This window comes from Vombatus ursinus, unplaced genomic scaffold (genome assembly GCF_900497805.2).
Source record: "Vombatus ursinus unplaced genomic scaffold, bare-nosed wombat genome assembly UNPS02014818.1, whole genome shotgun sequence".
NCBI classification, from domain to species: domain Eukaryota; kingdom Metazoa; phylum Chordata; class Mammalia; order Diprotodontia; family Vombatidae; genus Vombatus; species Vombatus ursinus.
The window spans coordinates 56,861,564-56,878,094 of NW_020954596.1; the positions used below are offsets into that span (position 1 = coordinate 56,861,564).

Genomic DNA, 16,531 nt, shown 5'->3' on the forward strand with positions numbered 1-16,531 from the left:
AGTCATTGTTAAAAATGCTCAATAGCACAAAGCCAAGCTCAGAGTTCTTGGGTAATCTGCCAGAACCTTCTTTCCAAGCCGATTGTGTTAACTCTTTTGGTCTAGTCATTCAACTGGATTCAAATTCACCTAACTGTACTATCTTCTAGCCCACATCTCTCCATATTTGCCACAAGACTTTGTTAAGTGTTTTGCTAAAGTCAAGCATTCTCCTTATTTAGCAGTTCAGCAAAACTATCAAAAAAGGAAGTCTGACATCACGTGGTCTTGATGAAATCATTCTGGCTCTCTCTGATCACCACTTCCTTTTGCTCACTAACCATTCCTTTAATAAGATGTTCTACAGGTCTGCCAACCTCACTGGCTTGTAGCTTGCAGACTCCGTTCTCCACCCTGTTTAAAAAAAAAATCAGGGCATTTCTGGCTTTGACCCAAAGCCACTGAGATCTGGGAGGGGGGGACTCAGGAGAGAAGCCCAGAGAAAAAAACTGTAAACTCCTTGGGGCTAATCTTCCCTTCATGCTCCCATACTCCTATGAAGGCAAAGCTGCTGATTCTCAAATCCTCAGCCAAAGTATACTCTTCCTCAGTTTCAATGAAGAAATTCTCAAGATAATCAGAGTCTTATGGCCATTATCGAATGCAAAAGCCCCTCATTTTATTTTTAAGTTTCATTGTTGCCTTTCATTTTTACACCAGTCATTTCCTCTTAACCTTCTCCCCCGCTTCCTTGTAACCAAAAACCTCAAAGCATAGAACCATAACCAATCTACACAGCAACTGTGTCTTACCATGTAAAGAGTAGATTTGCATCATGGGTTCATTTAACTTTGCAAAATAACTGGACTTGAACTATACATGCAAAGCAACGAGAGAGACCATCCGACTGCCCTAGGGAGTGGGCTTCCAAAAGCCACATTTCTGGTGCTGCAGACCTGCTTTGAGGTCTGCTATGCATGAAAAGGGCCTGCTTGTGTACTGTCTTTCTCCTTCCTACCCATGCCCCAAACGAATCCAGTGGCCTCTGGCATGGTGGAACAATGTAGGTAAAGGAAGCAAGGCCATTTGTAAGGGATCAATATTGACTTTAAGGCAGGGGCTCTTAACGAGGGATCCATAAACTTGATTTTTATCTACATTTCAATATCATTAGTTTCCTTTGTAATCCTATGCATTTTTATTTTATGCACTTAAAAACATTCTGCGGACTCTGTGGCCTTCACCAGACTGCCAAAGGGGTCCATGACATAAAAAAGGGGCTGTTCTAAAAACTGGATCAGTAGGGCTGGGGTCCCCCACTTGGTACCCTGGGTTGCCTTTCTCCAATTCTTCCCCCACCCCATTTCTGGCCTCCTTTCTCTCTATCCATGAAGGGGATTAAACAAAGAGAATGACTATACCTGAATTTCAAGTAAAATCAAAATGAACTATTAGTCAATTTGACTATAGTCAGAATTGATTCAGTGTTACAAACTGACATTAAGAATTAACTCCCTGTAAGATGTGCCTCTACTGCACTGCATTCCATATAGGTAGTCTCAACCCTCCTACTGAGAGGAGGAAAGCAATTTCCTTATCATTTCTCTAGGACCAAGATCATTCATCATAGTCCAACTACTTTGTGGTGTTATCATTTACATTATTATAAGTAATTGTGAGAAGATTGTGTGGGTTCTGCTTTCTTTATTCGTCATCACTTCATGTATGTTCTCCCATGTTTTTCTGAAATCCTCAAATTCATCATTTCTTCTTGCACAATAATATTCCAGTAAGTTCATATAGCACAATTTGTTCAACCATTCACCAATTAATGGGCATTCATTTGTTCCCAGTTTGTTTTTTTAACTTTATCACTGACATCCTTGGGATACATGTCCCAAAGTGGAACAGTTTAATGACTTTACTTGCGTAATTCTAAATTAATTTCCAGAATGGCTGGACCAATTCACAGCTATACCAACAATATATTGGTGTGCCTGCCTTCCCCTAGGTCCCCTTGTTTCCATTTGATCATTTTTTGGACAATTTGATGAAATCCCCACATTTTGCAGATGAAAGAAAAACCAAGAAAACACAAAATGATTTGTCAAAGGCAAGACATTAATGAGAGCCAGGACTCGAACTCAGATCCCCTGACTCAAGTCTCCTACTTCTGCACAAAAAAGAGGAGGTGAATTTTTTTCGACTTTTCTCTGCGACAAAGGTTGTAGATCTTACTTTCTAAAAAGTCTTATATGATGGGGCAGCAAGGTGGCACAGTAGATAGAGCACCAACCCTGAAGTCAGGAGGACCTGAGTTCAAATGCAGCCTCAGACCAAACACTTGACACTTACTAGCTGTGTGACCCTGGGCAAGTCACTTAACCCCAATTGCCTAAAAATTTTAAAAAAAAGGTCTTACATGGCTCACTCTTACGGTTCATGAATGCCTCTGTATTCCATACAATCTATTTATTCTTTCCACTATGCTTAAAAATCCGAGCCTGATTTTCCCTGAAATGTAGTCAAATCTTATTTATTTGTCCACCTCCCTCACACCTTCAATACAAACAACCAACAGCAGCAGCACCTAAGTGTGACTTTGTCTTTTTCCTAGGAAGAGTTAAGTGAAAATAAAAGACAGAACACACCTAACATAGCACATTTACATAGCATTTATCCCTTACAGGTCCATCCAGGCCACTGCAGTAAAAGAAGATAATTCAGGCTTCCTCACTTGCGCCATGTTGATGGTGATCTTGCAACAGACTGTTATGACCTCTGTTTCTCATCTTTCATCTTTACGAAAAAAACAATTTTATCCATTGTTACACCTTCCCACAAATTCTTTGTAAACTTTTGTCTTTGAATCCTGCATCCTCAGGACTCTCTGACTGTGCCTCTTTACGACAGGATGCTCTAGAGTAAAGGGGCTCAACTTTTTTGTGTGCGGTGTATCCCTTTGGCAGTCTGGCAGAGGCCGTGCAGCCTTTCTCAGAATTAGATTTTTAAATGAATAAAATTAAATACATAGGATTACAAAGAAAGCCAAAGGTTAGTGAAAATAAAGACAAGGCATTTTGCCAAGTTTTTGGAAACTCTGAAATCTACAGTAGACCCTGGCTTAAGAATTCCTGCCCTAGCTCTCTTTGTGGTAGCAGAGAGTTGGAAACTGAGGGGATACCCATCAATTGGGGAATGACTGAACAAGTTGTGGTATATGAATATAATAGAATACTATTGTTCCATAAGAAACAATGAGCAGGCAGATTTCAGAAAAACCTGGAAAGACTTGCATGAACTGATGCTGAGTGAAGTGAGCAGAACCAGGAGAACGTTGTACACAGCAAGAGCAACATTGTGTGATGGCCAGCTTTGACAGACTTAGCCCTTCTCAGCCATGCAAGGATCTAAGACAACTCCAAAAGACTCATGATGGAAAATGCTATCCACATCCAGAGGAAGAACTACGGAGTCTGAACGAAGATCGAAGCATACTATTTTCTCTTTTTTGTTTTTTGTTCTTTCTTTCTTGTGGCTTTTTCCCTTTTGTTCTGATTCTTCTTTCATAACATGAGTCATGTGGAAATATGTTTAAGATGACTGTACATGTATAGCCTATATGAGATTGCATGCTGTCTTGGGAAAGGGGGAGAGGACGGAGGGGGGAAAAACTTAAACTCAAAATCTTACAAAAGTGAATACTGAAAACTAAAAATAAATAAATAAATTTTTAAAAAATCATTTCTACCTAATTTGGTTTGGGTCTCCCTGCTTGGAATCCTTTTCCACATGGATATTCCATCAGCAGCTCTACCTCAACAGGACCCGAACTGAAGTCATCTTTTCCCCTCAAAAAAATCCTACCCCTTTCCCCTAGCTTTTTCTAGTTCTATCAAGAATACCACCAATCTCTTCATGACCCAACTTTCCCTTCCCAGTTTGATTTTTTTTTTAATTGAAGGGGCCATCCCTTGACTCACTTCTTAAAGAGGCCTATTCACTAAATGGGCTCTGCCTCACTCAAAGTGAGAACCTGAAAAGAACTTACCCTAAAAGGGCCAGGGTCTCCCATTGCATCCTGAGCTATCTCTAGTCATCATGATGAATATCTGGCTACTGGACCCAGATGCTCTGTAGGAGAAAGTTAGGCTGGTGACTTTGCACAGCCCTCCCTCACTCAAAACAAAGTCAATTGCAAGTTATGTCATGATCTCCCTGATGTCATGGTCCTCTTCTAGGCCAAATACAGCAACAACAACCTTATCAATTCTACTTTGACAACACCTCTAGGGTTTGCCACCATTCCACTCTCACTGCAACTACCCTATGTTGGGTAGTCATTATCTCTTGCTTGAACTATTGTAACCATTTCCTAAACTGATCTTCCTGATTTATCTCTTATCTATCCTCTCTTCAATCCATCTATCCTACATACCACTGCCTGAGTAATTTTCCTAAAGCATCACTCTGATGACTTAAACTTTCTACTGAAAAAATTACAGTGCTTCCCCATGCCCTGGAATATCAAGCGTAAGTTTGTCATCGTAGCAGCTAGGTGATATAGTGGATAAGCTTGGAGTCTGGAAGACCAAAGTTCAAATCCAGCCTCAGTTACTTTCTAGCCGTGTGACCCTGGACAAGTCACTTAATTGCTGTCTGCCTCAGTTTCCTCAACTGTAATATGAGGATAATAATAGCACTTACTGCCCAGGGTTGTTGTGAGGGTTAAATGAGATTATATTTGCAAAGTGCTTAGTACAGTGCCAGACACATAATAGACACTATATAAACTATATAAACATTAGTTATTATTATTGTTGTTACTATATGATTCAAGATTTTCCATAATATGAATCCAACCTATCTTGCCAGAGTTCTCTCATACTAATCTTTTTCTGTACTCCCTTTTGCCAACCAAACTTCTCTTGCCCTTCTCTGCACCTCTGCTTCTATACCATTCTCCATCGACAACAGCTGAAGTCTCTTCCTTCAAAGCTCAAATCCACTCTTCCATGAAACCTAACTAAACAATCCAGGTGATTAATGCCCTCTCCCTACTTAACACTCTCATATTACTTTGCCTGGACCTTTCTTTTGCACTTATGCAGTCATAAATAATTATGATACAAGGGAAAGTGTGATGTCTCCCTCCCCCACCACCTCCATTAGATTATAATTTATTTGAGTACAGGGTCTGTACCATATAGATTATCCTTGTCACCTAATACAGAATCCTATACATAACAGACATTTCATAGATGTTTGTTGAATCCAAATGTTGGTAGAAAAGGAAAGAGGTAAGTCCTTGGGCTCAAAAAGAAAAGAAAGTGAATAGGGAAGGGGAAAATGAAGGCAGAGAGGAAAAGCACCTCTAGGCTATCTAGAGTTTTTGTTAAAGGCTACTCCTCCCCGCCACCCTCCACTACCTCCCACCCCTCTTACCTCCTACCTTACCCCCACCAAAGCTTCTTAGCCTGACTCTTTGGAAAATTCATATCTTTGACCCCTATCACCTTCCATAAGCCCCTAGTCCCTATCTCTGTCCCTCTGCTTCTCAAACTATGCTGTAACCAGATCATAGGAGCTAGGTAGGGGAATCCCTTTCACTGTTCCCACTAGTCCGAAGGCAGGGAGGTGAAGAATTTTGATTCCTGAGGACTTATGAGTAAATAAATTTCCCTTTTCTCAGTGGGGGGTGGGGAGAGGAAAACCACAGGTGTGGAATGTTGCCTATGTAGTCAAATAATGGCCATTTTGTCGGTCTTACGCATATGTTGTCAGATATGGTCACTTTGTCAGTTTCAGTTAACTGCTTTTCTGTTACAATAAAGGTTATATAAAATGGGGAAAGAGGTGGAATTGGAATGACAGTGACGTACCTTCTTTTCAAGGAACTGAATCCCACTGGGGTCAGGCTAGTAAGAAATAAATATATAATCTACTAGGCGCAAAGTGATCAAAGAAAAAAGAAAAGGGCATATTAAAATATTTATAGCTGCTCTTTTCATTATAGCAGAGAACTGAAAACTAAAGGGTGCCCATCATTTGGGGAATGCCTAGATAAATTATCCTATTTGAATATAATGGCATGCTAGTTATTGTGCCTTAAGAAATAATGAAAAGGGTCCGTTTCAGGGAAACCTAAGAAGACTTACATGAACTGGTGCAGAATGAAGTAAGCAGAACCAGACAATTTATAAGACAAAAACATTGAAAAGGCAAACAGCATTGTAAAGACAAAGAACTTTGAAAGACTTTAAAACTCTTGTCAATGCAACTGACGAACCAAAATTCCTGAGGATTGATGATGAACCATCCCAATTACTTCCTGACCAACCAGTGTTAGACTTGGGATGCAAAATGAGACATATATTTTTGAGCATAGCCAATGGAGGATTTTATTTTGCTTCACTTGACCATATATACATATATGTGTATATGTGTATATATGTATGCATATATATGTATGTATGCATGTATGTGTGTGTGTGTGTATATACACATATATATATATGTCAAACTGGTTTTCTTTTTTTTTTTTTTCCAAATGGGGAGAAAGTAGGAGAAATAAATTTTTGTTAAATGAAAACGAACTTAGGACTGATATGTTTTTCTGACACCACAAACTGAAACTCTGAACATAATCATTTTCTCATAGAAATACTATTACAAACACTTGTTAGATTATATACTATTGTTATGCTATGCTTCTGTTATATTATGTATTGAATAGGCTTTAGGTGGGAAAGCTGAGAAATGGAACATTGTTCCTACAGAAATAATGTATTCTGAATTCCAAACAAATTTTTAGAACACCTTTTTGTAAGTTAGTTATTTTCACCATATCATTTCTTGTATGTATAAATTTTAGGTTTACAGTTTTCTATTGTGCTAATATACATTTTGGACATCTTCTATTTCTTTCAACAGTCACTCAACTATAGCCTGAGATGAAAAAACTTTCTTCCTTTAGAAATTAAAAACCTACTAGACTAGATGGCCTAAATTTAGTCTATGTACTCACAAAAAAAGGCCATTTTTATCTATTCTAAAAAGTAAGAATATTAGCACTCTGACTAGAAAACAGTGATGTGATGGAAAGAACACTGGACTTCAAGGCTAAAAGACCTGATTTGGACACCCTATGTGGAACTGAATGGCCTGTGTAACAAGGAACAAGTCACTTTATCTCTCTGACCTTCAACATCCCATTTGTAAAATGGGTATAATACTTACTCAGCTGACTTCTCCAGATTGCTGTAAGGAAAATGTTTTATAAACTTTAAACTATTACAGATATAATAATAATAATAAATAACATATATACATTTATATCATTAATAACATTTCTTTTTATATAGTAATATATGTTAGTAGATAATATTTCTTAAATTGTATTAAATTATTTAAACATGTAACTATAAGTGTATAGAAATTAATTTTGATAAATTATAAATATACATATATCATGTTTTATATAATAATATTTATACATTTACATACTTGCACATGTGTATATATGTGTGTGTTAGTGTTATATGGTATGTGCCAGACTGTGCTGTGTGCTAAGCACTTTATAAATATCATATTTCATCCTCACAACAACCCTAGGAGGTAGGAGCTACTATTATCTCCATTTTACAAATGAGGAAACAAAGCAAACAAAGGTTAAGTTACTTGCCTAGGGTAAACACAATTAGTAAGTATCTGAAGCCAAATTTGAACTCAGATCTTCCAGATTCTAGCCTCAGCACTCTCTCCACTGTGCACCTACCTCCTTCTAGACAAAAGTTATTGTTATTACGCAGAAGAAAAGATAAGCTCTCAGCCTTCAAGGTGATTACAGTCTAGTTGAGGGAATAGGAGTAATATACATGAAATAATATCTAATACAAAAGAGTATAATTAAGTGCTAAATTGTATAGACCCACTTTTAAGCCCGGGAGTTCAAGAAAGAATTTTACAAATAATTCACATCAATTCAAACTAGTATGGACAAAAAGACAAATTACTCAAACCTTCAGGAAAGACGTAGACCCTGAACTCGACTATTAGGGTCCCAGGTTCAAATCTTAGAACAAAGAACTCAGAGTCAAATGGTTTGAACTTCCAATCTGGAACTAAATGGCCTTGTGAATAAGGATCAAGTTGCCTCATTTCCCACTGTGTGACCCTGGACAAGTCATTTAACCACTGTGTAATGGTTTCCACATCTGAAAAATAGGATGATAATTCCTGTAATACTGAACCTCCCAGGACTGCTATTAGGATCAAATGAGATTATTACATGTAGCACCACATAAACGTCAGCTATCATTATCATTAGCATCAGTGTGGTGTTGGACAAGTCATTTAACATAGCTAGAATTCAGTTTCACACTTTGTAAAATGAGATTGGAAACAACAACAACAACAATAATAATAGTAGCTAACATTTATGTAGCACATTAGGGTTTGCAAATCACTTTACACATGTTATCTTCATTGATCCTCTCAGCAACCAAGAGGTAAGTGTTATCATCATTCCCATTCAATGACCTGCCCAGGGTCACATAGCTAGAAAGTGTTTGCAGTATTATTCAAACTCCAGGCTTCCTGACTGAAGTCCACTCACTCAATTTTTAAAGTCCCTTTTAGCTCTACAAATCTTATGATAAAATGAATGATTTGGATTTGAATAGACAGAGGGAAGTAGAGAGGTCATTCCAAGCAATAAGAACAGCAACCCAAGGGAAGGCATGGGACAATGGGCTTAGCACATTTATTATCCCAGAACAAAACAATGCACCTGGTTGAGTCGTTCATATTAGGTGAGTTTCTGTTTTTGATGGCACTTATTTCAACACCACATACATAAGGATGTTATATTATCATCATTATCCTCAGTTTTATCAAGCTGTTCTCCTATCTGCCTCCAGGGTAGCAAGACTTACTGAATCTCCCATCTTACCCAACATAAATAATTTTCATTTTCTGTATATTTTTAAGTAAGATGGATTTTAGTGTGTGTAAGGAGGATTTGGTTATTCCTTTTTAGATAATAGTTCCAGGATCCTAGAATATTTCCCATGAATTATGGTTGAAAACAACTTCTAATGCACAGTTGCAATGAAATATAGGGGTGAGATATATATATACATATATATATATTTATATATATACACACATACATACACACATACACACATATATACATATATACACACACATACATACATACATACATACATATATATATGTGTAAAACGTGATGGTTACTACGTGTGTGCTGTGCTAGGTTATGATGATATTGTTAAAGTTAACCTATATGGCTATTGTTGGCAATATGCCCTCTTCATCTGTTGCCCTATAAAGCAAGTGGACACTGGTCAGTAAGGGGGGAACCCATTTTGGGATTTGGGCAATGCATAGAGGAATGCATATACCTGCCTTGATCGGCCCCCATCAAGGCTTGCAGGGAATCTGTGTGTTTGCCTCAACTGGCCTCCATTGAGGCTTAGCCCCTATGAGAAGGGTTATTAGGAAATGCTGTTAGAGTTGGTGCTCCCATTATCAGCAACCCTTTTGAAAAGACTAGACTAGAATAAAGTAAGCTTATTTAACCCCTCCAAAACTGCTTTCCTGTCTGACCAGATCAAAAGTAAACCTGTGCTAGAACACCTGTTAGTGCTAGGAGCCCTCCTGTGTTCTCCTGCTCAACAAATGGTGTTACCTGTGTATTTACCTGTGAAACAGTACTACAAAGCAGAATGCACCATTCTGGGAATCTGCATCTTTTCTTCATGAATGATAATAGCAGGCATTTATGTAGAGCTGTGAGGTTTAGAAAGCATTTTTTGTCATGCTAATAATAAGTTTAATGCCATGACAGAGTCATGCCAGCTCCAAAAAGATGGACCAGGATGGCAAAGGTTGTCAGGCAGGAGAAATAGGATGGGGAAGTAACATGCAGGTCTCAGGAGCCGAGAGTCAAGCAACAGGAATTTATGAAAGTAAGCAATCTATGCTAGGTGGTAGGCTAGACTAGAGATAGACATAAATTAAATCATCTCTGACTTTAAGAGCTTGCTTTCTCTTTGAGAACCTAACATTCTATCTCAAAAAGAGACAGCCAGAAACAGGATGATGCCTGGGAGATGGAATCAAGGACCCCAGGGCCAGGGGAAAGAGTTCTAGGATAAATGCAGGTCCTGGGAGGGCTAACACAGGTGTGTTATCTACAGGGAGGTGGCCAGTTGTAGACAATCCGAGGGGAAAGCCAAGCCCAAAAAGAGAGGTGCTGGTGGGGCAGGGTGGAAACACACATGAATGCCCAGGCAGAGGAATCAACCCTTCAGTGAGGAGGGGGGTGGGGGAGCTGTCAAAACAAAATCAGGAAGAGCTAAACGCAAAGTCAGAATTAGAGTCAACATCCGAGTACCTGAATCCTAGTTAGGATAGGGAGCAGAAAGGATGGCAGATTCCAAAGTTGCTTCAACAAGGGCAGATCTGACTCTGCTTTTTTGAAGGTGGAAAGGCAGAAATTTAGAAGGCCCTTGACACTGGTTGCAATCTTTGTAGGGATTGATAATTCAAGTTATTTCCGATAATTACAATGTTTACTACAAGGTTACTAGTATTTGGACACCATGGGTCTGATCCCCAATCATCTCTCTAACTCCCACGGGTTTTACTGAGTTTCTAGCCCAGCCCAAGTGAAAAAATTGGATAACCAAGGCTTAGCTCTCTGTTTAATTTTGCCTATATACATATTGTGGGAAAATGTATTTTTTATGCAACATGGTCATCGACCAAGACTTTTGATAGCCACAGGGCACATAATATTGCACTAAGCCCAACACTGACAACCTTTCCATCATCATGTTGGAGCCTGCATGTACTCCAGAGAAAGAAAACACAGAATTATGGAGTTGGAAGAGAGCTCAGAAGCTACCTCATGCAACCAGTCAGTGCCTAAACAAGAAAAAGGCAGAGCAGTAGGCCTGGAATCAGGAAGACCTGAGTTCAAATCTGCCCTCAGACATTTATTAGTTGTGCAACCCTGGGCAAGTCGCTTAAACACTGTCTGCCTCAGTTTCCTCAACTGCACAATGGGGATAATAAATAGCATCATAATAGCACCTCCCTCCCAGGTTTGTTGTGAGGATTAAATGAGATATTATTTGTAAAGCACTTAGCACTATGCCTGACACATCATAGGTAGGCACTTAATACTTGTTTCTTTCTTCTCTATAATACACCAGAAAAGGGTCATCCAGTCTTTGCAAGAAGTTGTCAATAGCTGTATGACTCTGGGCGAGTCACTTAACCCCAATTGCCTCACCAAAAAAAAAAAAAGTTGTCAAGCACAGTGCTTGGCATATAGTAGGTGCTTAATAAATGTTTATTGACATGAATTGAGAGTACCCACTACTACCTCGTAAGGCAGTCCATTTCACTTTTGGATCCTCTAGTTATTATGTCAGTCATTTCTGTTCCAGGAAGAAGGAGATATTTCTCCCTAGGCAAAGGGATGATGAGTGGTGTAGGTGGTGAAAAAATATCATCTATATTTATATTTGTATTTATTTATATTGTACCTTATGGTTTAGGGAAGAGGTAATAAGCATTTATATAATACCTACTACGTACCAGGCCCTGTGCGAAGCACATTTGATCCTCACAACAACCCTGTGAGATTGACAGTTATTATTTTACAGTTGAGGAAACTGAGGCAAACAGGGTCATGGAGCTAGTGACTGAGGTTCAATTTAAATTCAGGTCTTCCTGACTCCAAGTTCAGCATTTTGTCCACTGTACCACCTAGCTGCCTATGCCTGGCAAAGTGATTTGCCTGTGGTTACACAGTCATGATGGGGCTTGAATATCTAGGTCTTCCTAACTGGGTCTATACGTACTAGTCATGCCACATCTCATGCTTTTTGTAGTATATCAAAATTCAAATTCAACAAACATTTATCAACCATCCATACTATGTATAGGACACTGGGCTAGGGAGTAGAAATGCAATGATGAAAACAAGGAGCTCTCAAATAGCATATATTCTACTAGGAAGGCTGTGGAAGGAAGGAAGGGAGGGAGAGAGAGAGAGGAAATAAGGAAGGAAATAAGGAGGGAAGGTAAGAAGGAAGGAAATTAGGAAGGAAATAAAGAAGGTGGGAAAGGGAATAAGAAAGGGAGGAAGGGAGGAAAAGGAGGAAGGGAGGAAAAGTAGTAAGGGAGAGAAGAAAGGAAGGACGGGAGGGAGGGAGGAAGAAAACAAGCATTTATTAAGCACTTATGTTTCCAGGCTCTGTGCTAAGTGCTTTTAAAGTAGTATCTCAAAAACCTGAAGACTTATATGGTCTGATGCTGAGTGAAGTGAGCAGAACCAGGAGAACATTGTACACAGTAACAGCCACATTGTGCGATGACTAATAATGATAGACTAGACTCTTCTCAGCAATACAAGGATCTAAAGATATCTCTAAAGGCCTCATGATGGAAAATGTTATCTACATCCAAAGAAAGAACTATGGAGTTCAAATGCAGATCGAAGCACACTATTTGCTATTTTTTTTCTTCTGTTGTGTTTTGTTTCCTCTTTCTGGTGGTTCCTCCTATTGGTTCTAATTCTTACTTACAACATCACTAATATGAAAATACGTTTAATAGGAATGTATATGTATAGCTTATATCAGATTGTGAGCCATCTTGGGGAGGGAAGGGAGAGAAGGAGGGGGAGAGAAATTTAAAACTCAAAAGCTTATGGAAGTGATTATTGATAAATCAAAATTAATAAAAAATTTTTTAAAAAAATAATATCTCATTTGATTCTTACAACAACCCTGTGAGGTAGGTGATATTATTATCACCATTTTACAGTTGAGGGAAACTGAGGCAGGCAGTGATTAAGTGACTTGCTCAGGGTCACACAGTCATTGTCTGAGGTCAAATTTGAACTCATCCTAACTCTAGGTCGAAGACCATCTCCACTGTGCCACCTCGATGCCTCTAACAAGATTTGTTTGTATACTGGACCCACATATAACAATAAGAGCTAATAATAGTTAACATTTGTATAGTGCCTACTATGTGCCAGGCACTGTGATAAGCACTTTACAATTATTATCTCATTTGCTCTTCCCATCAAACCTGGGAGGTAGGTGCTTTTTATGATCCTCTATTTACAGATGAGGAAACTGAAGCAAACAGGTTAAATGACTTGCCCAGGGTCAGACAACTAGTAATTGTCTGAGGGTTTTCCTGACTTGAGGCCCAGTGCTCTGTCTTCCACACTACCTCTAAAAAAATATGTTTGTGTAACAGGTATACAAATAAATATAATGCTAGGTAATTTAAGAAGGGAGAAAACATTAACAATTCAAAATAAGAAGCTGGTGATCATATTGGTGAGAATAGGGAAAGAAAGCATTAGAAAGGGACTCCATTAGACTCACAATCTCAGGCTCCTGGAAGTCCATTAACCCAGGGCCTGTAGTCAAAACCTTCAGCAGAGAGAAGAGGAAGGGTAATAGGACAAACTTGCTCCCATTAGGCACAGGCTAATAAAAATTATCTCAATCCCTGTGTGTCACATGTTCAACCCCTAACCCTTTGGCAGGGGTGGGGAACCCGAGGCGTCGAGGCTACATGTGGCCCGTAGGTCCTCAAGTGCAGCCCTTTGACTGAGATTCAGGCCGAACTTTGAACTTCAGGACCTAGGGACCACACGTGGCCTCAAGGCCATGGATTCCACACCCCTGCTCTAGGGTATTTATCATGCTTTGACCAAATGAAGCCCTTGGTCTTAAGTAGCTCCTGGACTCATAAACTAAGAGCTATAAGGTTACCTTAGAGGTCATTCCAGTGGTGTTGCTTAGTCATATCTGATTCTTCATGACCCCCTATGGGGTTTTCTTGGCAAAGATACTGGAGCAGTTTGCCATTTCGTTCTCCGGTGGGTAAAGGCAAACAGAAGTTAAGTGACTTGCCCAGGGTCACACAAGTAGTGAGTATCAGAGGCCAAATTTGAACTCAGGTCTTCCTGACTCCAGGCCCAGTACTCTATCCACTGAGTCACTTAGCTGCCTCTATACCAGTGGTATAAGATTCAATTAGAAATCAGTCCTAGGCTGCATATTAGAATTAATAGCCATGTATTAATGTTGTCTATGTTTTGTTGTATTTTATTTATTTTTTTAAAATATTTCTCAGGCTGATTTGAATTCAGGTGTTTTATCATTATCTAGTAAGAAGAAATGATAGCTCAAACTCAGATATGTATAAGTAACAGAGACTCTTCTATTTTTATTCATTCAATAAATTCAATAAACATTTATTAAGGGCCTCCTACGTGCCAGATATTGTGCTAAGCACTGGGGATACAGAAAGAAGCAAGACAGTCCCAAACATCAAGGAGCTTATAATCTCTAGGGGGAGACAGTACACAAACAAATATATACACAGCAAGCTATATACCAGATAAACAGGAAATAATTAAAAGGGGGGTGGGAAGAGGGAGAGGCAGCTAGGTGGCACAGTGCATAGAGTGCTGAGCTTGGAATCGAAAAGACTCCCCTTCATGAGTTCAAATCTGGCCTCATACATTTAATAGCTGTGTGACCCTAGACAAGTCCCTTGACCCTGTTTGCCTCAGTTCCTCATCTGTAAAATGAGCTGAAGAAGGAAATGGCAAACCATGCCAGTGTCTCTGCCAAGAAAACCCCAAATGGGGACATGAAGAGTCTGACAGGACTGAACAATAACCAAAGAGGGAAAGCACTAATATTAAGAGGGGTTAAGGAAGGCTTCCTGTGTTTTGGATGATGTATTTGACAAAAGGAACTGTGAAAAAGATAAATATAGCATTCTTCTCCACGTGTAACTTTACAAGACAGACTTTTGGTCTTTTCTACATGCTCAAACATAGCTGTCAATCAAATGTATTATTTGTTATTATAGTATCAACATTATACAAAGTTGACTTAGTATAAATACTACATGGCCCAAACTAGCCTGTTAAACTTTAAAATACAACTGAGAAACCCACTGGTCTTTAACTTACTGTACAATATAAAGAAATTTGTCTAAGAGAAAAATAAACTCTCAGAATTTCCAAAGAGGAAAATAAACACATCCATTTTCTGTTGGAAAACCAGGACTCATCTGTGCATGTACACCACACTGTCAGCCCTCTCTGTCCCTCTTAATCACAGTCCCAATCTTTGTTGTTTTGTGCTGACATTTATATTAACTCTTCTAATTAAATAATAGTCTGGTTTCCAAAGTACGTTAACAGTTCGAAATCTGATATCCCATCATATCAGGAAGGAAACAAAAGGGAATGCAGGACATACATTTCCTAGGCCAAGAAGTTTTCTCTTATTTATAGACCAAACTCCAAACTTCTCAAGATTCAAGCAGAGGAAAATAAATGAAAACGTGACAAAGGGAGGCACACAGACCAACTTCCATAATTTCTCTGGCTCCCTTCCCTGGTATTATACCCCAATGTCCAAAGAGCTGGAAAAGGGGAAGGGATACCACTGGACTACTGGCTGGGAAATGAAGCACACACACCCTAATTCTGAAGCCATAGATCCTACTGCCTTTCCAACACGAAAGGAAAGACTAGATAGGCAAGTGGCCGGAAAGCACTCAGCTACAGTATCAGCTGGTGGGGAGCTTGGGGACTCCCCGGCTTAGATTCAAGTTGCAATGCGCACCAGTGTCTGCCTGCCTGCCTGCCTCCCAGTCAGAGGAAATCCTACAGAAGTAAGAGACGAGAAGCTCGAGGGGACCTCAGACTCCATCTAGTCCAACCCCCTCCGGTTACAAATAAGCAAAGTGAAGCCCTAAGACTTGCCCAGGGACACAAAAGTAGTTTCCAAAGCAGGATTTGAACCCAGCTCCTCTACGGTGTCAGCGCCACTTACCTGGTGAGTAAAAAGTCAGTCCAATTCACCTCTCCTTAGTAAGAAGGGAAAAGTAGGAGAGGCTATTTCTCCCCCAGCCATCTCCTCCAGCCTTTTTCTACCATTCCTCCAGGACAGTTCCCCGGAGTGGTTTATGAGAGGCGACCTCCTATCTCGCCCATTTTCACTCCTCCCCCAGCCACCTCCAGCCCCCCAGCGGTCCAGAATCCCCGCACCTTGCCAGGCCCGCCCCCTGGGCGGTGGCACCCTTACCTGGCTGGTGCGGCACGCCGGCCCGCCGCACCCCGAGCTGCGAAGGACGAAAGTGGATGGAGCGAGTCCACCCCAAGCTCTCGTGGCTAAGGTGGATGAAGGGAAGAAGGGCGGGAGGGAAGGAGATGGCCTGGCCTCGCCCCGCCCCGGGAGCCGCCCTCCACTTGCTCTTGCTGGAGCCGCCGGCCCAGGCCGGGCGACCTCGGTTCCCGCCACGGCTTGCCCGTCCCACGCCTCGCGGCCGCCAGGGAAAAAAAAGGGGTGGATCTGCAGAGGTTACCCAGCGAGGACCGCAACAGGTTCCGCCACCTCCCGCGACTCAACCAAGCTGCAGCCAGGGGCGCGATGGGCAGCTTGGCCGCCCCGGCGCTCCGAGGCTC

General features: G+C 40.3%; 1 protein-coding gene across 8 annotated transcripts in view; it reads right to left on the reverse strand.

Moving 5' to 3' along the window:
• TEC (tec protein tyrosine kinase) overlaps window positions 1-16,252 on the reverse strand; it is a 116,531-nt gene extending 100,279 nt beyond the window's left edge. For 5 of the 8 annotated variants that reach the window (XM_027836509.1, XM_027836512.1, XM_027836513.1 and 2 more), the window contains exon 1: window positions 16,152-16,234. The gene's annotated coding sequence lies outside the window, so the exon portion shown is untranslated. Of the gene's footprint in view, window positions 1-15,899; window positions 16,026-16,151 lie in introns of those variants that run through there. The other 3 variants (XM_027836510.1, XM_027836508.1, XM_027836514.1) reach the window with 2 other exon arrangements.
• Between the last annotated feature and the right edge of the window lie 279 nt (window positions 16,253-16,531).